At 40.3% G+C, this 26,827-nt stretch overlaps 1 pseudogene; it reads right to left on the minus strand.

Annotated features, from left to right (window-relative positions):
- Nucleotides 1-21,746: 21,746 nt before the first annotated feature.
- On the minus strand, nucleotides 21,747-22,358 carry LOC117082628 (annotated as a pseudogene).
- Nucleotides 22,359-26,827: the final 4,469 nt, after the last annotated feature.

The following is a 26,827-nucleotide window of genomic DNA, read 5'->3' on the forward strand; positions in this document are numbered from 1 at the left end:
AATAGTAAATACTTCAATAGTGCCTTGCACTATTATACTCCAATAGTGCTTTGCAATTTACCCACAAGAAATCTTACAGAAAATGTGAGGGTATAATGACTCCCCTGCCTGAAGGGGTCATTTGCTGTGCCTCCTTGATTCAAAAGATGAAAGCAATAAAATAGATATTTGCATGCACAAGATTTTACATTCTTTTCAATATTCTTATACCTGCAACTTTTGATCTGGGAAATCTCTCCTAAAGATATCTTTTAACTGCAGCATTCAACACGGAAAAGATTGCAGAAAGCCTTCCAAGAGCTATAAAAATAGAATTCGTAACATTTGGCTTGTAGGGAGGGCTGTGTGTTTACCAGCTTTGAGGTAGAGTGGTACGCAGCAGCTCTATGCATTTTCTCACGGGGCATGGTTTCAAAGCCCTTCCTTCCTGTGCGCCCCCAAACCTGTTTGCAGCAGTCTCTCTCCTCCACAGTACTTGCCACAGGTAGTTAAGTGTGAATAATGACAACCAAAAATAAAAAAAAAAGAAACAAAACTAAATTCCCATTACTAAGGAAAAACTCAAGTTAGCCCTCTGGGGGAGAAGCTCACAAGGATTAATTATATTGTAGGGGTTGATATCTCTCTTCGTTTCCCTTTCCAGCAGTTTTGCAAATACATTTTTCCACAGTTTTAAAGAAATGTTAAGAACTCCCAAGTTCCACAACCAGAAAATCCTGACAGTCTCTGATAGCTGAATAATGGATGAAGCTCCACTGTTTACTTAGCAGGAGAAAAAAAAGAGAGAATGATAGAGAAGTCCAGATAAAGTGCAGGAATCTGACATCCTCTTGTGCTGAACAATGGTGAGAAGAATATCTTAGTTTCTTTTCTGTTTTGTTTTGTTTTTTTGTCCATGTGCAAAATGTATATGGAAACAACAGTTCAGTATGGGGTTTATTATTATTTCACGCCTGTACCTAAGAGTTCATCGGGCGATTCTCTTCTGTGTCAATGTGATTGCTTCCTTCAGTAATGGGCTGAGACCTGGAACACAGATTACTAAGCATTTCCATCCCAACAACTCCACTCCATCCCCTACTCCACTGTCACTCCAGAGAACTTTCCCTAAGATACCGCATAATTTTCCCAGCCAGGAAACACTCCAATATTACCACATATTCATTTATTGAAAAGTTGATTAAAACATGAAAGTATAATTAGCAAAGTTGAAGGTTTTCTTTGCAATAACGTTCAGTATTTCATGGCTGATTAATTCACATTCCTACACTCCTTTGTAGGGTCAACCACACCAAGTCAGTCAAGTCAAAAGCTGTGGGGGTGTTTGTCTTCTGAGAGAACCCTCCCCATGAAATCTCCCACAATGCCTGTCACTGGTACCTAAAATTCCACCATTAGAGATTCACTCTTTTGGTTCTGGCAGCATTTTAATCCCTAGGGGTCCTATTAAAATGCAAAAACTCTGAGAAGAATAATAGCATTGAAAGCTATTATTAACTGACAGCAAGGAGGCCTGGGGAATTGGACACAGGATAGAGCCTAAGGAACAACTCCAGGAAATCGGGACGCGAGCAAGGAAGGTAGGATGGCAGCAAAAAATAAACTTTATCTACTTCGCCATTTTGTAGGGGCAAGGCAGCCCCACTTCTGATATTCTGTACACTAAGGAAATTCCATTCAAGGTGAGATGATGGACACAACGCGAGCAATTTATTTTCGGTTGTGCTAAAGGAGAAAATCAACAGTGACACATAATAGTATTTATGCAGAACTCTGACTTCAGTGCAGCATGTTTAATCAGCATGTTGCCCCTGGACTTTCTCCTCCAGTGCCTTGAAGTAGTCACTTGGGCTTGTCAAGGGTGTGTCTAAATCATATGATTATAAGCTCATGTTCTTCTATTCCCTCACCCTCTTTAGAGACAGCGATATGGAACTTTTCTCTTTCTGCTTGCTTTTAAAATTGTACTTTTCACATACACTGGGAAAGTTTCTGTAGAAAATGTGGAAGTGACTTAAACTAACAAGGTGTCACCAAAAGAGAAGAACTAGGAGTCTACAGAAGCTGACTTTGTGGATTTCAGAAATCTGCCTGTATCTGATAAGGCGCTGATTGGCAGCAGCAGAAGGTGGTCCCAGAGTCATCTCTCTCCCTTGCAGAGATGCTTCCTACCTTGAAAAGTCATATGGACACTAAAAGCTTTAAAAATGCAAAGAAAAGATTGAATTTCTGTTGTTATTGTGTGGTGGTGATATGTGTATATCTGCATATATGCATATGTACGTGTGTGTATTGAAAAATGAAAATGCACAATGGGAAAAATTGCACCTTGAATTTCCCCCAGAAAGATAATATAAAGCATTTAAAGGTGTTACGATTTTAGGGAGAAAAGAATAGGTTGAGGCAATAAGTTTCCACACTTTTCTTATGTACCTGAAACAAGAAGTTCCGCAGGTATTTTGGTGTTTTATTATCATTGCCATTGTTGTCATTTTTATGGTATATAGACAGAACGATTTAACCCAAACCTCAAAGAATGTCAAAGTCCAAGGCTTCTCAGTGAAGGCTGCCCATGGTCAAGTCACAGAATCAGGATTACAAATTACTTCTGGCCAGAAGGAGAGAATTATGGTGCAGAAAATAAATTCCTGGGGAAACAAAGTAAGTAGGCCTTTAGAAAATTGCAGATTTGAGAAGAAAGAATAGATGTATTTTTTTAAATCCTGCTTCACCTGGTGTCTTCATCGTATGTGAATAACTGTGTAACTGTACTTCATTAAGGATCAGTTGATGGTTATACTATTTTAACGAAGAGCTATACTTTTGTAGACAAAGCTTAATCAAGATTATCTTTAATCTGTCACTCATTTCAGTTATCTGAACCTGATTCAGTATCTGTATCTCCACTTGCCTGCATTACACCATAACTGGCCTTCATGAAACAGGATGTGCTCCATTTCCAATGCTCCAGAAGCACAAAACTCAAAACTCAGATGTATCTGAGAAAAATCCAGCAAAATTCTAGCCATATAAGGATTTGGAAGACTGCACACTACAAGAAAAAACAGAAAATTAGTATCCTTCAAACCACAGGTCAATAGCTTCATCTACATGCATCTGCAAAACAGCAGCTCATTTTCCCCCTGAACAGCATTTAGTGGCTTTATTTCATGCTCTACTCTTCCAGGGTAAGGAAGAAGAAGCAAAGACCCAGGAATCTCCTTAAGTTGGCTTCCATAGCCACTTCTGAAAGAAGTAAATAAGGAACGCAGTGTCTGGGGATTGTCAATATTTTGATCACAGATATGAAGGTGCATGAGAATGCACATGCGTATTGGGTGTGTTTTATGATTTTAAAGTCAGTATCACTGGTTGCTGATAACAGTCACAACCATTCCTACAATCAACAAATATCGATTACCTATTAGGTGCTAAGGAATGTGCTAGATATTAATAAGAAGACAAAAATGAGAGGCAATTTCTGCCATTTAGCCTAGGTGAGGAAATATTCCATAAAAATAATTACTGGGGCCAGGTGCGGTGGCTCACGTCTGTAATTCCAGCACTTTGGGAAGCTGAGGTGGGTGGATCAGGAGTTTGAGACCAGCCTTGTCAATATGGTAAAACCCCATCTCTACTGAAAATACAAAAATTAGCCAGACTTGGTGGCACACGCCTGTAATCCCAGTTACTTGGGAGGCTGAGGCAGGAGAATCACTTGAACCTGGTAGGCAGAGGTTGCAGTGAGCTGAGATCAAGCCACTGCACTCCAGCCTGGGTGACAAAGCGAGACTCCATCTCAAAAAAAAAATAACAATAATAATAATAATAATTACTGGCCGGGCATGGTGGCTTACATGTATAATCTCAGTACTCTGGGATGCCCACGCAGGAGAATCACCTGAGGCCAGGAATTTGAGACCTGCCTGGGCAACATAGCAAATCCTCATCTCTACAAAAATTCTTTTAAAAATTAGCTAGGTGTGGCCAGGAGCGGTGGCTCATGCCTATAATCCCAGCATTTTGGGAGGCCAATGCGGGCAGATCACCTGAGGTCAGGAGTTTGAAACCAGCCTGGCTGATACGGTAAAACCCCATCTCTACTAAAAATACAAAATTCCCTGGGCATGGTGGCAGGTGCCTGTAATCCCAGCTACTTGGGAGGCTGAGGCAGGAGAATCACTTGAATCCAGGAGGTGGAGGCTGCAGTGAGCTGGGATTGCACCACTGCACTCCAGCCTAGGCAACAGAGTGAGACTCTGTCTCAAAAATAAATAAATAAATAAATAAAAATTAGCTGGGTGTGGTGGTTTGTGCTGATACTCCCAGCTACTTAGGAGGCTGGAGCAGGAGGACTCCTGAAGCAGATCACAGTGACTGTGATCACATCACTGCATTCCAGCCTAGGCAACAGAGCAAGAGACTATCTCCTAAAAATAATAAAAATTTAAAATAATTACAGCACAAGGTATTAAGTGTTATAGTAGATGTATGATGGAGTACAATTTATAAGTTTTGAAAGCTGTCACTATCAAAATTATAACTATACATTGTGGTTAATCTTTTCAATAATATATGAGTAATTACCATTTAATGAAGAGTCACAACGTGACAAGCATGCACATAGTATCTCTCCTACTCTTTGCAGCTCCCCACAAGATAAGTACTACAGTAGAGCTGAGGAAACTGAGGCTCAGGGGTGAGCTAATTTTTCATAATCACACAGCTATTGGTTACCAGAGTCTGGTGGGGTGGGGTGAAATAGGAAAATGTTGGTCGAAAGGGACAATGTTTCCATTAGATCAGAGGAATACATTTTTTGGGGTCTACCGCACGGCATGGTGGCTATAGTTAATCATAATGTGTTCTATATTTCAAAATGCTAATAGAGTAGATTTTAAATGCTCTCATCATAAAAAACAGATAAGCATATGAGGTGATAGACATGTTAATTAGTTTGATTTTGTTATTCCGTAACATTTAAATATGTGAATAAATACATATAACAAAACATCACAGTGTGCACTGTAAATATACAGGCATACCTCACTTTATTGCACTTCACAAGATACTGTGTTTTTTACAAATTGAAGGCTTGTGGTAACCCTGCAACAAGCAAATCCACCAGCACCATTTTTTAAAAACATGTGCTTATTTTGTGTCTCTGTTTCAGCATTTTTTCACAACAAAGTATTTTAAATGAAGGCATGCACATTGCTTTATAAGACATGATGCTATTGCACACTTAATAGACTATAGTGTAAATATAACCTTCACAATGCATTGGGAAGCCAAAAACGTGTGCAACGTGCTTTATTATGACGTTCTTTTTATTGTGGTGATCTGGAACCAACCCTGAAATATCTCCAAGATATGCCTATATACAACTAATACTTGTCAATTAAAAATTAAACAAATTAGATTAAAAATCACATAGCTATGAAGGAGCTGATATCTAAACCCAAGTCAGCCTGACAATGGCCATGAGCTTAACCACCAGGCCACACTAGTACCAAATCCTAAAACTGAAAATTGTGCCCACTGTCTGTAGCACAAACTTTTTAACCTATTTGAAATGGACACATTAGATCCCCAAAGAGATGCCTCTGGTACCTCAAAAAGGAAACAATCTTAAGCAACTAAAATAAAAAGTCAGCAAACTTCAGCAAAGTATCCCACTGGAGAGCCATGTGCAGGGAAATATTTTGAGGTCATATAGGAGACAGTAATCTTTGTTTGGGGGCCAAAACACACTTCCCTAGTGAGGCTGCAGGATAGACATAAATAATCCAGCCCGGAGAAAGGTCACCTCTAAGGCTACAGCCGGGGTTAGCAGTGACAGCTTGAAAACCAATTGCTCTGAAAATCTGCAGCAAGTCTGGCCAAGTACCACAGGGAGAGTGGTGCTGAAAGCAGATAAGACTTAACTCCTCTGCAGGAGGCGCCAACCTTGAACTTTATTGTTGCCCAGTAAATTTCATTAGGCATCACATACTACTCCCTGCAGCAAGGGAAACCGTGGAGCTGACAAGCGCGCTCCTGGAGGGACAGGAAACACAGGCCATGGGGCACACAGAGAGGTCACAAGACCACGGGGCAGCAGGCAGGAATCAATAGCACCGAGCAGGGTCCAGGGGGATCAGTGACCCCTAGACTTCGTGGCAGCTTAGCAAACTTGATTAACAGTGCACGTGGGATTTGCCCAGGGCTGTGCAGGCAGTCACAGACACCAACTTTTAGAGAAGCAGAAGCATAACAGAGCTGTAGAAGGAATCGTTTCTGAGCCAGGAAGCTTGGCAAAGGCAAACCATTTGGTCACCTACGTATGATGTGAGGGCCCAGGAAAGCATTCTTCATGATTCCCCAAGATCTGAAATGACCATTATCTATTCTCTGCGTTAGATTGTTCTTCTGCTCTCTGTTAATCTATCTTTATCTGTTTTATTATGAGAAATTTCAAACATATACAAAATTGGAGAGACTAGTATAGTAAACCTCCATGTACGTATCACCCAGCTTCAACATGTATTAACTAACAGCCAAACTTGGTCATCTCAACCTCCACTTATCCTTTCCCTCCCCTGTCCCATGCACACTGTACTGTATAGGTATGAGACAAATCGTAGCTATAGTAGAATTAAATTTGTAATACTTCTGTTTGAATCTATAAAAGGACTTCTTTTTAAAACATGCCATATTATTATCACAGCAAAACTAATTGGACAATGGCCTCATTAGTATACTGGGTTTGACTGAGGGAAAGAGTCTCTGAGCTTGAGGCTATAACAATTGAAATTCTAAAACTGAAAAGTAAAGAGAAAAAAATACTGAAAAGAAGAGAATAGAATATTCTAGAGTTGTGTCACAACCACAAAAGGTGTAGCATGCCCACAATGGGAATACTACCATGCAGGGAAGAATGACAGAAACAGAAAGAAAATATTCAAATCTTTAATGACTGAGAATGTCTCTAAATTAATGTCATGCACCACACCACAGACCCAGGAAATTCAGAGACTACCAAGTAGGATAAATCCCCTTAAAAACTACACATAGGCATATTATATTCAAATTTCATAAAATCAAAGATATAGAAAAAAATCTTGAAAAAAGAAAGGAAAAAGAAAGTCTTACCTCTGAAGGAAAAAAGATAAGAATTGTATCAATCTCTCCAAGATAAAAGCAAGCAAGAAGAGAGTGGAGAAAAAAGAAGAAGAGAGTAGAGTGAAATATTTAAAGTGTTGAGAGAAAAAAAAAAACTATCAATTTAGAATTCTGTACTCCGTGAAATTATCCTTGAAAAGTGAAGGGAGAAATAATTCCTCAAACAAATAAAAATTGAGAGAATTTGTTGGCAGTAGACCTGCCTTGCAAGGCAACATTAAAATAAGTCCTCCATCTCTTCATCCCTCTCCTCTCTCCAACCTCTAATGGCAACCACTAATCTTTTTACTTTAAAGTAAAATTTTATTTTACTATAAATAATAAATATTTATTACAATAGGCAGAGCATAGAAACTACAAAAAGAGCAAATTGAATTCAAACTAAGCAGAAGAAAAGACATAATAAAAATTAGAGCAGAAATCAATGAACTTGAAAATAGGAAATCAATAGGGAAAGTCAACAAAATCAGGAGATGAGTCTTTGAAGAAACTGATAAAATTGATAAGCCTCCACCCAGGCTAACTAAAGAAAGAAAAGAGAAAATACAAATTACTAGGATCAGAAATGAATGACAGAGCATCACTACAGATCCCATGAACGTTAAAAGAGTAATAAAAGAATACTATGAGCAATTCTATGCCCACAAATTTGATAACCTAGATGAAATGGACCAATTCCTTGAAAGACAAAATTGCCAAAACTCATATAAGAAGAAACAAACAATTTAAATAGGCCTGTATCTGTTAAAGAAATTAAATGGATGATAACTAATCTTACAAAACAGAAAGCACTAGGTTCAAATGGGTTCATTGGTGAGTTCTACCAAACACAGAAGGAAAAAATTTATACCCATATTCCACAATCTCTTCTAGAAGAAACAAAGAAAATAATTCCTAACTCATTCTATGAGATCAGCATTAGCCTATGTTAAAACCAGTCAAAGACATTACAAGAAAAGACATTCCATTACACAGACCAATATCTCCCATTAACATAGAGACAAAAGTGCTCAAAACAATGTTAGCAAATCAAATCCAACAAGGCAGAAAAGTAATTTTACACCATGACCAAGTGGAATTTATCTCAGTTATGCAAGGTTGATTCAACAATCAAAAATCAATTAATGTAATTCATTGCATCAATAGGCTAAAGAACTGAAGTCATGTGATGATATTAATAGATGCAGAAAAAGCATTTGACGAGATCCAACACACACTCATGATAGAAACTCTCAGCAAACTAGGAATAGAGGGGAACTCCCCTTTGTAGACAAATAATATCTACAAAATACCTACAGCTGACATCATATTTAATGGTAATAAACTCGAAGTTTTTCCAGAAAGAACAGGAACAAGGGGAGAATGTCCCCTCTCATTACTCTTTTCAAAATCTAACTGGAAGTCCTAGCTAATGCAATAAGATAAGAAAAGTAAATACAAGTTATATACATTGAGATAGAAGAAATAAAACTGTGTTTGCAGATGACATGATTTTCTATGTAGAAACTCTGAAAGAATTGACAAAGAAGCTTTGAAACCAAGAGTGATTATAGCCAGGTAGCAGGATACAAAGTTAAAATACAAAAGTCAATTACTTTTCTATATACCAGCAATGAACGAGTGAAACTTGAAATTACAAACGCATTACCATTTCATTAGCACCTCTCAAAATGAAATACTTAGGTATAAATCTAACAAAATATGTATAATATCTATGTGAGGAAAACTATGAAACCCTGATGAAATATATTAAATATGAACTAAATAAATGGAGAGACATTTCATGTTCACAAATTAGAAGACTCAGTACTATCAAATTGTCAGTTCTTTCCAACTTGAGCTATAGATTGAACACAATCCCAGTCAAAGCTTTGTAAGTTATTTTGTGGATACTGACAAACTGATTTTAAGGTCTGTATGAAGCAACAAGAGACCCAGAATAGCCAACTCAATATTGATGGAGAAGAACAAAGTTGGAGGATTGGCAGCATCCAACTTCAACAATTACCATAAAGCTACAGTAATCAAGATAGTTTGGTATTGGCAAAAGAGTAGATAAATAGATCAATGAAACAAAATAGAGGGCCCAAAAATAGATCCATATAGTCAGCTGGTCTTTGACAAGCAAAGGTAATGCAAAAGAGCAAAAATCATCTTTTTGATAAATGGTGCTGTCACAATGGAACAGTCTCATGCAAAATAAACAAATCTAGACACAGACTTAACAGCCCTCACAAACATTAACTCAAAATGTAATATAAACCTAAATGTAAAATACGAAACTATGAAACTCCTAGAAGACAACAAAGGAGAAAATCTGGGTGACCTTGGGTACGGTGATGTGTTTTCACATACAGTAGCAGTCCGATCTAGATTGACAGATACTTGAGTTGTTTCCAATATTTTGCTACTGCAAATGATGTTTCAGTGAGTAGCCTTATGAATATATTTTCTTTCTTTCCTTTTAAATTTTTCTTGGATTGTTATTGTCATCATTTCTGGGATACAAATAGCCCTCAGAAAATGCAATCTCTATTAAAATACCAATGACATTCTTCACAGGAATAGAAAGAATAATCCTAAAATTCATACGGAACCACAAAAAAACCAGAGTAACTAAAGCCATCCTGAGCAAAAATAACAGAACAGGAAAAATCACATTACCTGACTTCAAATTATACCACAGAGTTATTGTAACCAAACAGCAAGGTCCTGGCATGAAAACAGACACACAGACCAATGGAACAGAATAGAGAATTCAGAAATAAATCCATACATCTACAGTGAATGCACTTTTGACAAAGATACCAAGAACATACATTGGGGAAACAACAGTCTCTTCAATAAATGGTGCTGGAAAAACTCAATATCTATATGCAGAAGAATGAAACTAAACCCCTATCTCTCACCTTATTCAAAAATCAAATAAAAATAAATTAAACACTTAAATCTATGACCTCAAACTATGACACTGCTACAAGAAAACTTTGGGGAAACTCTCCAGGATATTGGTCTAGGCAAAGATTTCTTGACTAATAACTCAAAAGAACAGGTCACCAAAGCAAACATGGACAAATGAGATTACATAAAGTTAAAAAGTTTCTGCATAGCAAAGGAAACAATCAACAAAGTGAAGAAACAACCCACAGAATGGGAGAGCATATTTGCAAACTATCCATTTTACAAAAACATTAATAACCAGAATATATAAGGAGCTCAAACAATTCAACAGGAAAAATAATAATCCCATTAAAAATGGGCCAAACATCTGAATAGACATTTCTCAAAAGAAGACATACAAATGGCAAACAGGCATATGCAAAGTTGCTCAACATCACTGATCAGCAGAGAAATGCAAATCAAAATACAATGAGATATCATCTTACCCTAGTTAAAATGGCTTTTATCCAAAAATAGGCAATAGCAAATGCTGTCAAGGGTGTAGAGGAAAGGGAACCTTCATACACTGTTGGTGGAAATGTAAATTACTACAGCCACTAAGGAGTTTGGCAGTTCCCCTAAAAATTAAAAATAGAGCTACCATAAGATCCAGCAATCCCACTGATAGGTATATACCCAAAAGAAATTAGTATATTGACAAGATATATGCATGTCCATGTTTACTGCAGAACTCTCCACAGTAGCCAAGATTTGGAAACAGCCTAAGTGTCTATCAACAGAAGAATAGATAAAGAAAATGTGGTACATAATGACAATGGAGTACTATAAAAAAAGAATAAAAAGCCATAGAAAAAATGAGATCCTGTCATTTGCAACAACACTGATGGAACTGGAGGACATTACGTTAAGTTAAATAAGCCAAACACAGAAAGTCAAACTCCACATGTTCTCCCCAATTCGTGGGAGCTAAAAATTAAAACAATTAAATTCATGGAGATAGAAAGTAGAATGATGGTTACCAGGGGCTACGAAGGGTAGTGGAGTGGCAGAGGGAGTGAGGATGGTTAATGGGGACAAAAATATAGTTAGATGGAATTAGTAAGATCTAGTATTTGATAACACAACAGGATGCTTACAATCAACAATAATTTACTGTACATTTTTAAATAACCAAAAGAATATGGACGTGGTGATGTGCACTTGTAGGCCCAGCTACTCAGGAGACTGAGGCAGGGGGATTGCTTGAGCCTAGGATTTGGAGGCAACAGTGAGCTATGATTGCACCATTGCACTCCAGCCTGGGCGACAGAGTGAGACCCTGTCTAGGAAAACATAAACAAAAACAGCTTTTACGTGAGCAATATGACCAAGCAACTTTTATTCTTGAGGAGGAATAACCCAATTCCTGACCAAGGTCTACCAGATACTGAGTGCCAGGCTGGCTTCGGATCCTTTGTATTCTGTCATGAGAACACTTGTTTATCTTCCAAGACTGACCTGAGCATGAGGTGAGGTTTCTCCCTGATTTCCACTAATTTATAGACACTTGAAACCATAGCTTTTTCTAGCATGGCTGGGTTTAAATTCTATTGCCTATTTCTGCTATGTTGTTGTCATGGCAACCTTCCCATTATAAACCTGGGCACTCAGGGAAGGAGTTGCTTACATCTGGAGGGAGAAGCCTATTAAACTAGACAAGTGAGGAATGACTCTGGCCTGGGCAGAGTGGTGGGGGAAGAAAAGGGGCAGCTAAGGGGCTGGAGGCAGGGAACAGCTGTGAGTACCCTCCCACAGAGAGATGGACGTTTTTAGACTTCCTCTCTTCAGAAAGTCCATTTCTCAGCACTGCCAAGGCTCTCCACCACTCGTCCCATATAACCAACTGCCACAGCTCACCCTTGGACCTCCACAAATACCCCTTCCCTTTCCACTACAGTCATTTCTCTTTAGTCCCTCGGAAACCCTCTGCTTCAGCCGAAGCTATGTTTGGCCCCCAAACATTGCTTGCCTCTTGCTACAGCCAAGTTTTGGTCCACATTTGACCCAAGTGACTTTCACAGCCTCTCTCTGCCCTTCACTTTCTAAACACAGAGAATAATTCACCCTCTTCAGGAAGCCCAGTTCACCTAATCACAACACACCATTGTCCCTCATTGGAGACTATGATGGCAACTGCCACATAAAAGTGTGTTATTTACAGACACCCCATACCCCTTTGTCCTCTTAGGCAGGACCAGAAACTGTGCACAAATCCGAGCTTCCGAGATGTCAGTATGCCTGTCCCTATGTGTGAAAATATATCCACCTTCTGGGTATCTTTTGCAATATATTCAAGGACAAATACCACTTTTCAACTAGCCATGACTTTAGAATGCCCCCTTCAGGACTTCTCTCCACTGGCTGCCATGCTCTTCCCCAAGGCTTACAGGGCTGTCTCCTTGTCATTCAGGATGATGTTCAAAGAGCATCCCCTTATAAAAGTTTTCTCTTGCTTTCCAGTTTAAAGAAACCTCCCAGTCATTCTAACCAACATCACCCTGTTTTGTTTTTATGACAACACCCATGATTTCTTAGATACTATTGCATTATTTCTCTCTCTCTCTTTTTTATTTTTTTACTTATTTATTTATTTATTTATTTATTTGAGATGGAGTCTTGCTCTGTCTCCCAGGCTGGAGTGCATTGGTGTTATCTTGGCTCACTGCAACCTCTGCCTCCCAGGTTCAAGCAATTCTCCTGTCTCAGCCGCCTGAGTAACTGGGACTACAGGTGCACACCACCACACCTGGTTGATTTTGTATTTTTAGTAGAGACAGCGTTTCACCATATTGGTCAGGCTGGTCTCAAACTCTTGACCTCAGGCGACCCACCCACTTAGGCCTCCCAAAGTGCTGGGATTACGGGCATGAGCCCCCGCACCTAGCCCATTATTTCTTTATTATCTCCGTTTCTGCATTGGAATGCAAGACTCATAAGAGAAAGCAGCTTATCTGTCCTGCTTACAACTTGTCCCTGGAATAATGTCTGGTATATATTACATAATCAATAAGTATCTATTGGTAAATCAGTAAGTTCACATTCTAAGAATGCAGTTGTGATTATTCTTTATTTATTCCACTCCTCATTTACAAATAAAAGAACTACCTGGTAGCATGGAAAGTTTTCTAATTTGCTTTTGGAAGGTTCTGCTCCTTTGTCATTGCTGTAGTGATGCCAGGGCAGCAGCGTCCTCAGAGCTCTTGACCCAGGCTTTCTTCCATGCACCCTTCGAAACCACCCCCTTGTATAGAGAGTAGCTAATTGATGTACCTCATTGCAAAAGGCAGTGAACTTCAAAATGTTTAATAGCTTTGTGGGTTTTACTGGAGAATAAATGGATATTTACAGGCTATCACAGAGCATTTTCTAATTTAGTCTCCTTGGTGATCATATGAAGTAGAAATAGCATATTCCTGAATGATGGAAAATGGAACCCTCAAGAGGTCTAAATGCTTGGATCAGGCCCAGTATGGTGACTCACACCTGGAATCCCAGCACTTTGGGAGATTGAGGTGGGAGGATCGCTTGAGGTCAGGAGCTCAAGACTAACCTGGGCAATTAGTGAGACTCTGTATGGAGAAAAAAACAACTTTAAAAAATATGTGGCCAGGCGCAGTGGCTCATGCCTGTAATCCCAGCACTTTGGGAGGCCGAGGAGGGTGAATCACCTGAGGTCAGGAATTCAAAACCCGCCTGGCCAACATGGTGAAACCCCATCTCTACTAAAAATACAAACATTAGCCAGACGTGGTGGTGGGCACCTGGAATCCCAGCTACTCGGAGGCTGAGGCAGGAGAATTGCTTAAACCCAGGAGACAGAGGTTGCAGTGAGCTGAGATCACACCATTGCATTCCGGCCTAGGCAACAAAAGTGAAACTCCTTCTAAAAAAAAAAAAAAGGCAATGTTTAAAATTAGCCAGGCATTTGGCATGAACCTGTAGTCCTAGTTACTTGGAGGCTAAGGCAGGAGGATCACTTGAGTCCAGGAGTTTGAGGCTGCAGTGAGCTACAATCATGTCACTGCACACTCCAACCTATGCAACAGAGTGAGATTCTGTCTCAAACAAACAACAAATGTTCAGGTCATATGAGTAGTAAGTGGTCAGAGCTGCATGCAAACCTGGGTCTTTTAATTTCATAACAACCATACATCCTTTCACATCTCCTAACACCAGTTTCTAAGAGGCAACATCGTCTCATGAAAGCAGGCCTCGACCAGAAGTAGGAACATCTCTCCTCATTCAAAGGTCAGCTTGCCGTTTGCCGGCCATGCTACTCTCAGTAGCTTCTCCTTCTGTAAAGTTGGGATGATAAAAAGTTTCCCTCCCTGCCAACTTCCTCTGGTGACTGGGATAAGCACACAAGATGATGTACATCAAGACACAACATTCCCAGCAAACAATGGCATCACAGCGGATACTTGTGGACTGCCTGCCACATGACGGCTTTCGCTTCAAGTCTACTCCCGAATCTGCAAAAGTGAGGGAGGAGTCGCAGGTGAGAAACACAATGACGTCATGGGTTTGCTAGCTGAGGATGGTGTGTAAGCAAAGAAACCTCTTCTGGAAGAATAAAAATGGAAATAGCAACTAATGCTCAGGGCTTGTTGCCATTTGAAGTGAATATTAGCTTGCATTGTCTTGGCAAGTCCTAGAGAAACATTTCGCTGTGAGCACAGGAGTTAAAGGCGGCATGCTTCAGCTAGCACATTTCAGCAGGCTTAACACAACAAACCCAGAGGAAACCAACCAGCCCCAAAGGGGACTGAGCGCACAGCTCTACATCCCTATGATGGATAGTTCATACTCACTGTGGCAAGCTGCTGGAGAAGATGCAGGGAATCCATCCCTTCTCCAGCTGAGGATTCAGATCTGACAGGTCCAATGAACCAGGATCACCCTTTCCTACTCCCTGATGAAGTTTTTCAGAGAAACTATGAGAGAACAAAAATAAATCCCTAGAATAATCCTTCACAGATTCCTTCTCAAAATTGTAACTAAGCTAAAACAAAAACCAATCAGAAAAAAAGCTAAAAGTTTTATTCATTTTGGTTGAATTAGAAGAATTTGTGTTATGACCTAGATAAGAAGCTCTTCTATATTTTTTCTTTTGACTTAAGACACTATTAAAATGAGGCTTTTAAGGCCAGGCACGGTGGCTCACACCTGTAATCCCAGCACTTTGGGAAGCCGAGGCAGGTGGATCAAGAGATCAGGAGATCAATACCATCCTGGCTAACATGGTGAAACCCTGTCTCTACTAAAAACACACACACACACAAATTAGCCAAGCATGGTGGCAGGCGCCTGTAGTCCCAGCTACTTGGTAGGCTGAGGCAGAAGAATGGCATGAAGGCGTGAACCCAGGAGGCAGAGCTTGCAGTGAACCGAGATCACACCACTGCACTCCATCCTGGGCAACAGAGCAAGACACCGTTTCAAAAAAAAAAAGGTTTTTAATATCTTATCCTAAAAAGCCTTGGACATATCTATAATTATGTTATGATTTTTGAGAGGTTTCACCTGAAGGGGGTGTGGAGCCTATCAGAGTTCTGTCGAGCTCTCCTTGAAAATGTTTTCCATTACTAATAGAACCTCTTTTTCTTATTATTTATATAAGACCTTCTTTGATTTCCTGCTTGTGACACTTTGGAATGAAAATCTGGAGACTGCATTAATTAAAAACGAAAATGAGATGGCTTATTTTTTTCTTTCCAGAAAATCCTAGCCAGAGTCCCTGCAAGCAGACCTCAGTGTGAGCCTAGAGTCTGCAGGGCCAAATGTTCAGGTTTCTATCATTTGATCTGATACAAGCTTAAGTACCAATTACAATCATCTTTGTTGAGTGTGTGTGTGTGTGTGTGTGTGTGTGTATGTGTGTGTGTGAGAGAGAATGACAGGGTCTCATTTTATTGCCCAGTCTAGAATGCAGTGGTGCCATAATGGCTCACTGCAGCCTTGAACTTCCCAGTAAGCGATCCTCCCACCTCAGCCTCCCACGCACTTCAGCCTCCCAAGTAACTGGGACTACAGGCTATGCCACTAGGCCTGGCTGTTTTTCCTTTCTTTCTTTTTATTTTTTACTTTTTTTTTTTGAGATGGAGTCCTGCTCTGCCACTAGGCTGGAGTGCAGTGGCACCGTCTTGGCTCACTGCAGTCTCTGCCTCCCGGGCTCAAGCGATTCTCCTGCCTCAGCTTCCCACATAGCTGGAATTATAGGTACATGCCACCACACCCAGCTAATTTTTGTATTTTTAGTAGAGACGGGGTTTCACCATGTTGGACAGGATGGTCTCAATCTCCTGACCTTGTGATCCACCTGCCTCGGCCTCCCAAAGTGCTGGGATTACAGGCATGAGCCACTGCGCCCAGCCGCTGTTTTCTTTTCTAAATTTTTTGTAGAGATGAGGTCTCACTATGTTGCCCACACTGGTCTCAAACTCCTGGCCCCAAGCGATCCTCCCGCCTCGGTGTCCTGAAGCGCTGGGATTATAGGTGTGAGCCACCGAGCCCAGCAGAACCATTATTAATTGGAGAGTAAGATGAAGCCGAGCAAGAGAGGCAGGTGGAGGTGGCAGTTTGATTGGCCATCTCAAAATTCAAAGAGGAAAGGAAACTTCATCTGCCTCCTTGATCTCCTACTTCCTTTCCCTCTCCTCCCCTCCCTCACCCCAATCAAATTGTGTGATCAGACCTGAGAAAAAAGAGAGACTTAAAAGAGAACCAGGGCGAGGACTTCTGCAGCAGCAAAATGACCAAATGAAGAGCTTGTGCCCCACTTTTCACTACACGGAGGAATAGCCCAGGTGCTTGTGTGTCTGGAATTGGTGGGTTCTTGGTCTCCCTGACTTCAAGAATGAAGCCACGGACCCTCTGAGTGTTACAGTTCTTAAAGATGGTGTGTCCTGAGTTTGTTCCTTCAGAGTTCACATGTGTTCGCAGTTTCTTCCTTCTGGTGTGTTTGTAGTCTCACTGACTTCAGGAGTGAAGTTGCAGACCTTGGCAGTGAGTGTTACAGCTCATAAAGGCAGCATGGACCCACAGTGAGCAGCAGCAAGATTTATTGTAAAGAGCAAAGGAACAAAGCCCCCACAGTGTAGAAGTGGACCCGAGTGGGTTGCCACTGCTGGCTCCGGCAGCCTGCTTTTATTCCCTTACCTGACCCCACCCACATTCTGCTGATTGGTCCATTTTACAGAGAGCTGATTGGTGTATTTACAATCCTTTAGCTAGACACAGAGTGCTAGACAGAAAGTTCGCCAAGTCCCCACTAGGTTAGCTAGATACATAGTACTGATTGGTGTATTATAATCCCTTAGCTAGACATAAAGGTTCTCCAAGTCCCTACTAGACTCAGAAGCCCAGCCGGCTTCACCCAGTGGAGCCCGCACCAGGGCTGCATGCAGAGCTGCCCGCCAGGCCCGCGCCCTGAGACCGCACTCCTCAGCCCTTGGGCAGTCGATGGGACTGCGCAACGCTGCGCAAGGGGCAGCGCTCATCGGCTAGGCTCGGGACGCAGGAGCCAAAGGCGCGGTGGGGGGGCTCGGGCACGGCGGGCAGCAGGTCTCCAGCCCTGCGCCCGGGGGGCGCGGTGGGGGGAGGGGGGTTGTGGGGAGGGAGAGGAAGCAGCCGAGGCCCGGCGAGAATTGGAGCGCACCGCCTGCAGGCCTACAGTGCTGGGGGAACCGGCGCACCCTCTGCAGCTGCTGGCCCTGGTGCTAAGCCCCTCACTGCCAGGGGCCTGTGGCCCCCGCCGGCCACTCCTAATGCTGGGCCCGCCGAGCCCATGCCCGCCCGAAACTCGCGCTGGCCCGGAGCGCTCCGCGCAGCCCTGGTTCTTGCCCGCGCCTCTCCCTCCACGCCTCCCCACAAGCAGCGGGAGCCAGCTCCGGCCTTGGCCAGCCCAGAGAAGGGCTCCCACAGTGCCGTGGCGGGCTGAAGGGCCCCTCAAGCGCTGCCAGAGTGGACGCCGAGGCTGAGGAGGCGCCCGCGCCAAGAACAAGGGCTGCTAGCATGTCGTCACCTCTCACTTGGGAGACAGCAGCAGCTGGATGCAAATCATGAAACCAGGAGGTCCTGGCCAGGTGTGGTGACTCATGCCTATAATCTCAACACTTTGGGAGGCCAAGGCAAGAGGATCACTTGAGGCCAGGTGTTCGAGAACAGCCTGGGCAACGTAGTGAGATCCCATCTCTATAAAAAGTAGAACAATTTGCTGGGCGTGGTGGCATGCTCTGTAGTCTCAACTATTCAGGAGGCTAAGGTGGGAGGACAGTTCAAGCCCAGGAGTTCAATGCTGCCATAAGCCACGATGGCATCACTGAATTCTAGCTTGGGCAACACAGTGAGATCCTGTCAAAATAATAAAATAAAATAAAATGCCATCTCTCTCAGAAAACCACCAACCAGTAAATGATGATACCCATACATGGGAGATGAACAGGAGCTTTCAGCTGTATTATTCCACACAAATCCTCCTTCAGTCAGTTCGTTCATTAGGAGACTTTTGCTGTTGCAAGGATAAGGAAATGGTCAACTTGTGCAAGAATCTTCTCTATGAGAAAGAAAATACGCAATACCAGAATTTGGATTTTCTGTCAGATTTCTTTCTTACCTCTCTGACACGTTTAACTGAGTAATTATCAAAAAGCAAAGGGAAATAAATACTAGACTTGATCTCTATCTTTGAAGAGCTTCCTGATCTGTCTGGGAATTCAGGGCATCATCTGGCTGTGAGTCACAGCTGTAATATCTCAGTACAGGGCTGGGATGTTATGTAAGGGCAATGAGTTTATGCTTGCATTCTAGGGATAATCAGCTCTCACCTGCTCTCTAGAATGCCCAGCCCAGAGGCAATCAGCGGTACTTAATCAGAAAGGGCCACACACTGGGTGATATGGCTTGGCTCTGTGTCCCCACTGAAATCTCATCTTGATTTGTAATCTCCATGTGCTGGGGGAGGGGCCTGGTGGGAGGTGATTGAATCATGGGGGCTGATTTCCCCCTTGCTGTTCTTGTGATAGTGAGTTCTCGCGAGACCTGGTTGTTTGAAAGTGTGTGGCACTTTCCCCTTCACTCTCTCTCCTGCTTTGCAGTAGTAAGACATGCTTGCTTCCCCTAGTCCTCCCACATGATTGTAAATTTCCTGAGGCCTCCTAGTCAGCCTTCCTGCTAAGCCTGAAGAACTGTGAGTCAATTAAACCTCTTTTCTTCATGTAAATTACCCAGTCTCAAGTAGTTCTGTATAGCAGTGTGAAAATAGACTAATACACTGGGGCAACAAATATAAGTTCATCTGTTATCATTATTGCCATCAAAAATTCACATTTTGCAAGTCAGTAGGGCAGTTCCTCAAAAAATTAAATTACCACATGACCCAGCCATCCCGCTTCTGGATATTTATCCAGATGAATTGAAAGCAGGGTCACAAAGAGATATTCAAACACCCATGTTCATAGCAGCTCTATTCACAGTAAGCCAAAACATAGAGCAACTCAAGTGTTCATCAAAGGATGAGTGCATAAACAAAAGGTGGTATATACACATGAAGGAATTCAGCATTAAAAAGGTAGAAAATTATAACATGTGCCACAATATGAATGAATTTCTTGAATTCAGACAATGAAGATGGTACAGCCTAAACCCTGACTTTTGATCCTAGTATTGTTTTAGTTAAGCTGTTCTTTCTGATGGTAGACATCAGGTCCATTTTCTCTTAAAACTATTTTGTGTTTACCATAGTAAAATTATGTTTCCAATCCATCTAAAAGCTGCATGAAATTGTTTAGATCTGGAGGAAGAAGGGGGCTAGAAAAAGCGTCATCTCACACCACTTGGGATGAACCTTGAGGACATTATGCCAAGTAAAATGGGACAATCACAAAAGGCAAGTATTGTCTGATTCCACTTAATGAAGTAGTGAAAATCAACTTCATAGACAGAAAGTAGAATGCTGATTGCCAGGGGTTTGAGGCGGGAGAGAATGGGGAGTTATTGTTTAATGGGGACAGAGTTTCCATTTTGCAAGATGAAAAGAGTTCTGAAGATAGATGGTGGTGATATTTGGACAACAATGTGAACGTATTCAATGCTATTAAACTGTACACTTACAATGATTAAGATGGTACATTTTCCAGCCTGGCCAACAGGGCATAACCCCATCTCTACTAAAAATGCAAAAATTAGCTGGGTGTGGTGGTTTGTGCCCGGAGTACCAGCTACTTGGGAAACTGAGGCACGAGAATCTCTTGAACCCAGGAGATGGAGGCTGCAGAGAGCTGAGATTGCACCACTGCACTCTAGCCTGGACAACAGCATAAGACTCTGTCTCAAAAAAAAAAAAAAATGGTAAATTTTATGTTTTGTGTATTTAACCAGAATTTTAAAAATAACAATAGATACATTTATAAAAAATTGTTTTAATGTTTTGCAAAATGAATGTCAAAAATGGGTTTTCATTAGTGAAACAAGTGACTTTCAAGTAGCATAATTAATATTAGAAAATGACTTTCATTGGTGAAATGAAATGTTTTCAGAGCATGTGGATTCACTAAAATTGTCATTCCTCCACAGCCTTACATGAACCGGGCATAGAAGAGCATTCGACCAGTGCTGGGCACTCCAAGGACAGCACTCGAGGTCTGATCCCTGGGCAGAGCACAGTGTAGTCAGTGATGTTTGTAGAGAAGGGGTCTCATCATGTTGCCTAGGCTGATCCGGAACTCCTGGCCTCAAGCAATCCTCCTGCCTCAGCCTCCTGAGCTAGGATCAATCCATTGTTGAAGAGTACATGGATGTTACTTTGCAGACTGTCAACCTGAATTTGTATTTGAATTTGTATTTGCTTGGCATTGCGTAATTATTAGTTTCAGTTTCAGCTTACCCACTTTTTGTTAGCAACATGCAGAAGAGACTGCGCCCTTTTTAGTGTATCGTATCAGGAAGCATCTCATGTTGGTTTGTACCTTTACTGGCGCAGTGACTTTCAGACACTTGGTTAAGGTGGAGTTGGCCATATTTCTCCACTGCAAAATTACTGATTTTCCTTTTGTCATTAGTAAGTGTGTGTGAGAAGATTCTTTGAGATGAGGTATATATCTCATTCTTCATTGAACTATAGGGTTTTTTTTAAGTGAAAGAAAATTTATTAAGAAACTAAAGGAATAAAAGAATGGCTGCTCCATAGGCAAAGCAGCTTCACTTTAAGGTTTTGATGTCAACTGATTTTTGTCCAAATCAATAATTACTGCGATGATTGAAAAATGATTATTACTAAGTTTATTTTCATTGTCTCAAGGTCTGCTGAACTCTGGATCCAGGCTGTGTCAATAGGGTAGTGTGGTGCCTCCTGTACCTGTCTCGGCCTCCTACAGTCCTTTTTATTTATTTTGTTTTTATAATAGAGACAGGGTCTTACTCTACTGCCAAGACTGGTTTCAAACTCCTGGGCTCAAGCAGTCTTCCTGCCTCAGCCTCCCAAAGTGCTGAGATTACAAGCGTGAGCCACCACACCTAGCCAAGTCCTTTACCTTTTTCAGAAAGCTTAGCTTGCACTTTCAGCAGAAGGATAGACTCTCAGGAAGACTGTGAGAGAGATATAGGGCCCAGATTGATAATATCAAATACACTGAACTTGACTGTGTTCACCATGTTTTGGCTCTAGAGAAATGAGAGTGCTAGTGAAGTTGGTGCCATTTTGTGTATCTTCTGTACCTTGAAGTCCCTCAGAAATCTTGCCCCTGGTCTTGTTCTAAGGACATAACAAGTTCCCTTTTCTCTGGAGGTGAAATCTAGATCTTCGATTTTTGGAACCAAATTTGGACTCTTGACTCTGGAGCACCAATTTCTTCAGCAAGTTGTTCTCTGGAATCAATCCCAGGGTATGTGTTTTTCATAAATGCCTTGATGAGAGTGTGTAATTGAGAGGCGCTATAGATGGTATGACACCGTCTGGCTTCTCTACTTTGAAACTCCACACCAGGTTGATCTTGACCATGGCTCTGGCTTGAATCTAAAGTCTCAGTTTCTGGTCTTTTCTGGAATCGATGCCTAGCTCTTTGATTCTGAAACCAAATCTGGATTCTGTACTCTTCTGCATTGATTTCTAAAGCAAGTTGTTGTTTGGTAGCATAACCTGGGTAAGATTTTTGATTGAAGGTATTGATGAGGATTTTCAATTTATCTTCTGTGAATTTGGTGTGATCGTGCCTATGATTTGTTGCTACCATCTTGTGTGAAAAGGTGTCTTTGACCATGCTGGAAGAGAGTCCTGGAGGCTGAGCTACTGTCTGGGAGACCGCTTACAGCTCATTTTTAAAAGAAAGATCGCATATAATACAACATTATTCACAAATCTAAAGCATATGATTTTCTGGGTTTTGACAAATGAAAACACCTGTGCAACTTCAACCCTTACCAGGATATGGATGAGAGTTTTTACCCGAAAGCACCAGTATTCTAACAAACGCTTTGCATTTTTTGAATTGTTCTGTGCCTGTGAGGATTCCTTACTCCAAGTTTATGACAAATATATTCAGAAGGCATAGTTTACAATTAGTGTTTGGATAAGTATTTTCATCAATTGTCTGATTACTCGCTGCGAATTTGAAGTATGCTGATTTTTATGTAGTTGTCTTCTGAGAAACACTGTGCCATTTTTCGTGTGGAAACCACTTGCAGAATAAACAGATTATGAACGCACAGAGGTGGTTGTAATGGGCACGTCTACCTGTGGCTGCCATTTAAGTGGAAGGTGGAATCTGACTCTGGAGCATCGGCAGCCTGAGCTGGTGCTGGGCTCACGCTGACCCTGGGAGTGCTCTATGCATGCTTCACCTTATGAGGGGTGCGACAGGAACAAAAATAGAAAAGTGTGCTCTACTTTCACATTACCAAAGGACAGAGGATACCACCAAGGAATTAGAAAACTGTTAAGTGAGAGTTTTTTCTTCTTAATAGCCTTTCAAAAAGGAATTTGAAAACAAGATTCTACTCATCCCACACCAAAATGTAAACAGATATATTATTTTTTATATTCCCAGGATAATTTTGGTTTTACTTAAGCATCACTATGCAATCATGAGCAAAAGAACAAAGCTGGAGGCATTGCACTATCTGATTTCAAACTTTACCACAAAGCTATAGCAAATAGGACAATGTGGTACTGACCAAAAATAGACACATTGACAAATGGAACAGACTAGAAAGCCCAGAAATGAATTCACTCATGTACAGTAAATTAATTTTGACAAATGTGCCAAGAATCCACAGTAGGAAAACATAGTATCTTCAATAAATGGTGTTGGAAAAACTAGATATTCACATGCAGAAGAATGAATTGAACCCTCATCTCGCACATATATGAAATTTAACTCAAATTGGATTACAGTCTTAAATGTAAGACCTGAAACTATAAAACTACTTGAAGAAAACATATGGAGAAAACTACATGACATTGGTCTGGGCAATAATTTTTTGTATTAAACTCCAAAGCACTGGCAACAAAAGATGAATGGGATTACATCAAGCTAAAAAGCTTCTGCACAACAAAGGAAACAAATATCAGTATGAACAGACAACCTACAGATTGAGAAAAAATATTTGCAAGTCATATATTTGATAATGGATTAATATCCAAAATACATAAGGAACTCAACCCAATAGCAAGAAAATATAAAAGTCAATTAAAAATTTGGTAAGGGACCTGAATAGACCTTTATCACAAGAAGACCTACACATGACTAATGAATATATGAAAAAATGCTTAACATTGCTAATCATTAGGAAAATGCAAATTAAACTCACAATGAGATATAATCTTACAGCTGTCAGAATAGCTATGATCAAAAAGACAAATGGTAACAAGTGTTGGTGAAGAAGAGCAGAAAAAGGAATCCTTGTATACTGCTGGTGGAAATGTAAATTAGTACAGACATTATGGAAAACCATATGGCAGGTCCTCAAAAAACTGAAAACAGATTTACCATATGATCTAGCAATCTCTAGCAATCCATTTTTTGGTTATTTACCCAAAATATTTGAAATCAGTTTGTTGACAAGATGTCTGCCCTCTCATATTCATTGCAGAACTATTCACAATAGCCAAATTATGAAATCAGCCTAAGTGTTGATCAGCAGATGAGTGAATGAAGAAATGTGGTATATATACACGATGGAATACCATTCAGTCTTTGAAAAGAAGAATATTCTGTCATTTGCAGCAACATAGATGGAAATGTAGAACATTGTGCTAAGTGAAATAAGCCAGGCACAGAAATACAAATGCCACATGATCTCACTTATATGTGGAATCTAAAAAAGTCAAACTGATAGAAGCACAAAGTAGAATGGTGGTTACAGAGTCTGGGGGTGGTAGAGAGAGGAATGGAGAGATGATGGTCAAAAGTTACAAAATTCCAGTTAGGAGTAATAAGATTTTTTTAAGATCCACTGCACAGCATGGTGAATTTAGTTAAAAATGGTGTATTGTACATTTCAAAATTGCTAATACATTTCAAATGTTCTCATCACAAAATAAATAAGTATTTGAGTTGATGGGTATGTGTTAATTAGCTTGATTTAATTATTCCACATTGTATTTTAAATCATAACATCCCTTTTACCTCATGTATATACAATTACAAATTATCAATTTATAATTTTTAAAATCTATGTTTCCAGATGAAGAAAAACTGAGATATTTTGTTGCCATCAGACCTACTCTTCCTCTACTCTTGCTGAAGAAAGTTCTTCAGACACGAGGAAGTGATACCAGAAAGAAACCTGAAAAATCATGAGTGAAAAAGGAACAATAAAAAGGGTAAAAATATGTAACTCAAATGATGTAACATTTCTGAGACTAGGATTTAATAGGCATCACAGTGTCTGCTTTCAGTCTCTTAGAACATTGAGACCTCCATGTTGTGAAGAAGTCCAGCCTAGCTTACTAGAGGAGGAGAGGCCTCTGTGGGAGAAGCCTGTCAGATAATAGCTAGTACCAACTTCCAGCATGTAAATAGGGTTGTTTGGGGCCTTTTAGTTTTAGTCAAGCTGTAAGATATCTGTAATCATATGAGTAATCTCGTGTAAGACCACTTGGAAAACCACCCAGATTGCCAATCTACAGAATTGTATAATAATAAATCTTTGTTTTTTTAAAGCCTACTTTAAAAAATTCTTAAGAAATTAAAAATGGGCTGGGCGCGGTGGCTCAAGCCTGTAATCCCAGCACTTTGGGAGGCCGAGATGGGCGGATCATGAGGTCAGGAGATCGAGACCATCCTGGCTAACACAGTGAAACCCCGTCTCTACTAAAAATACAAAAAACTAGCCGGGCGAGGTGGCGGGCGCCTGTAGTCCTAGCTACTCGGGAGGCTGAGGCAGGAGAATGGCGTAAATCCGGGAGGCCGAGCTTGCAGTGAGCTGAGATCCGGCCACTGCACTCCAGCCTGGGCGACAGAGCGAGACTCCGTCTCAAAAAAAAAAGAAAAGAAAAGAAAAGAAAAATGAGCAACAGATTTTGAGAAAATATTTCCAAAACACATATCTAATAAAGGACTTGTACTGAGAATATGGGAAGGATTCTTACAATTCAATAAGAAGAAAACAATCACCCCAATAAACAAATGGAAAATATATTTTTATCAATACTTCATTGAAGAAGGTATATAAAAGGCCAACAAGTATAAGGAAAGATGGCCACAAATTGTTAGTCACTATGGAAATGGATTTCTACTTAGAAATTAAATGAAATCAACTACTGATGTTTGCAAAAAGACATAGGCATCTCCAAAACATGCAGAATCAAAGAAACTAGACACGAAGAGAACATATTGCATGATTTGAATTATATGAAGTCTTAAAATAGATGAAACTAGTATATGATAGTGGAAATAAGAACCGTGTTTTTCTCTTGGGGCAAAAGGCAGTAATTGAGGAAAGAAAGAAGAGAGCTTTTGGAGTTTTAGAAATGTTCTATATCTTAATTAAAGTAGTGGTTACACATGTGTATACATTTTTCAAATTAATCAAACTTTAAACTTATAAACTGTGCTTTTTATTAAATATAAATTATGCCCCAAGAAAGATAAATAGAAAAAACGAAGGCTAAATACAAGCTGACATATTCATACAAATTATAAAGATACATAGTTTTAATCTCAAAACATAGAAATCCTTACAAAAAATTAAAAATTAAAAATTAGTTGTTCTTCAGAAACATAATCTTACAAAACAAAGTGTTACAATCATCTGAGTTGTGAGTGTATTTATGTGAAAAATTTTTCTAACTGTTGAGAAATTCTTAACTCCAATGGGAAGAACAGTACAGAGATAGTTATGAGCTGACAAAAATATTCTCTAACTCTTTATTGTTCAAATAACCCATTTCTTGTTTGATAACTTTAAGGAAACTTTTAGAAAAATATTGGAGTTTTTTCAGAGGCTAACCTTTATATTGATAATGAATTGTGGTCTGTTTTCAAGAAAACTAATTGTGCCTTCATATTCTTTATTTCCCTGATGTTTAGAAAGAAATTCCAATGCAGGAGCACATGATAAATTTCAGTGTTGTCATGAATACATTCCATTTGCTCAAAATTTCTCTAAAGTAAAATAAGAATTTTTCTTGTAATAAAATTTTAATCCTATTCAATTACAAATTGCAGTGTAGCATATATTTCCATCATTAGGCATAATAATTTAGATCATTTATAATATATTAATA

The sequence above is a fragment of the Trachypithecus francoisi genome, unplaced genomic scaffold (assembly GCF_009764315.1).
Source record: "Trachypithecus francoisi isolate TF-2019V2 unplaced genomic scaffold, Tfra_2.0 Lachesis_group9, whole genome shotgun sequence".
Lineage (NCBI taxonomy): Eukaryota > Metazoa > Chordata > Mammalia > Primates > Cercopithecidae > Trachypithecus > Trachypithecus francoisi.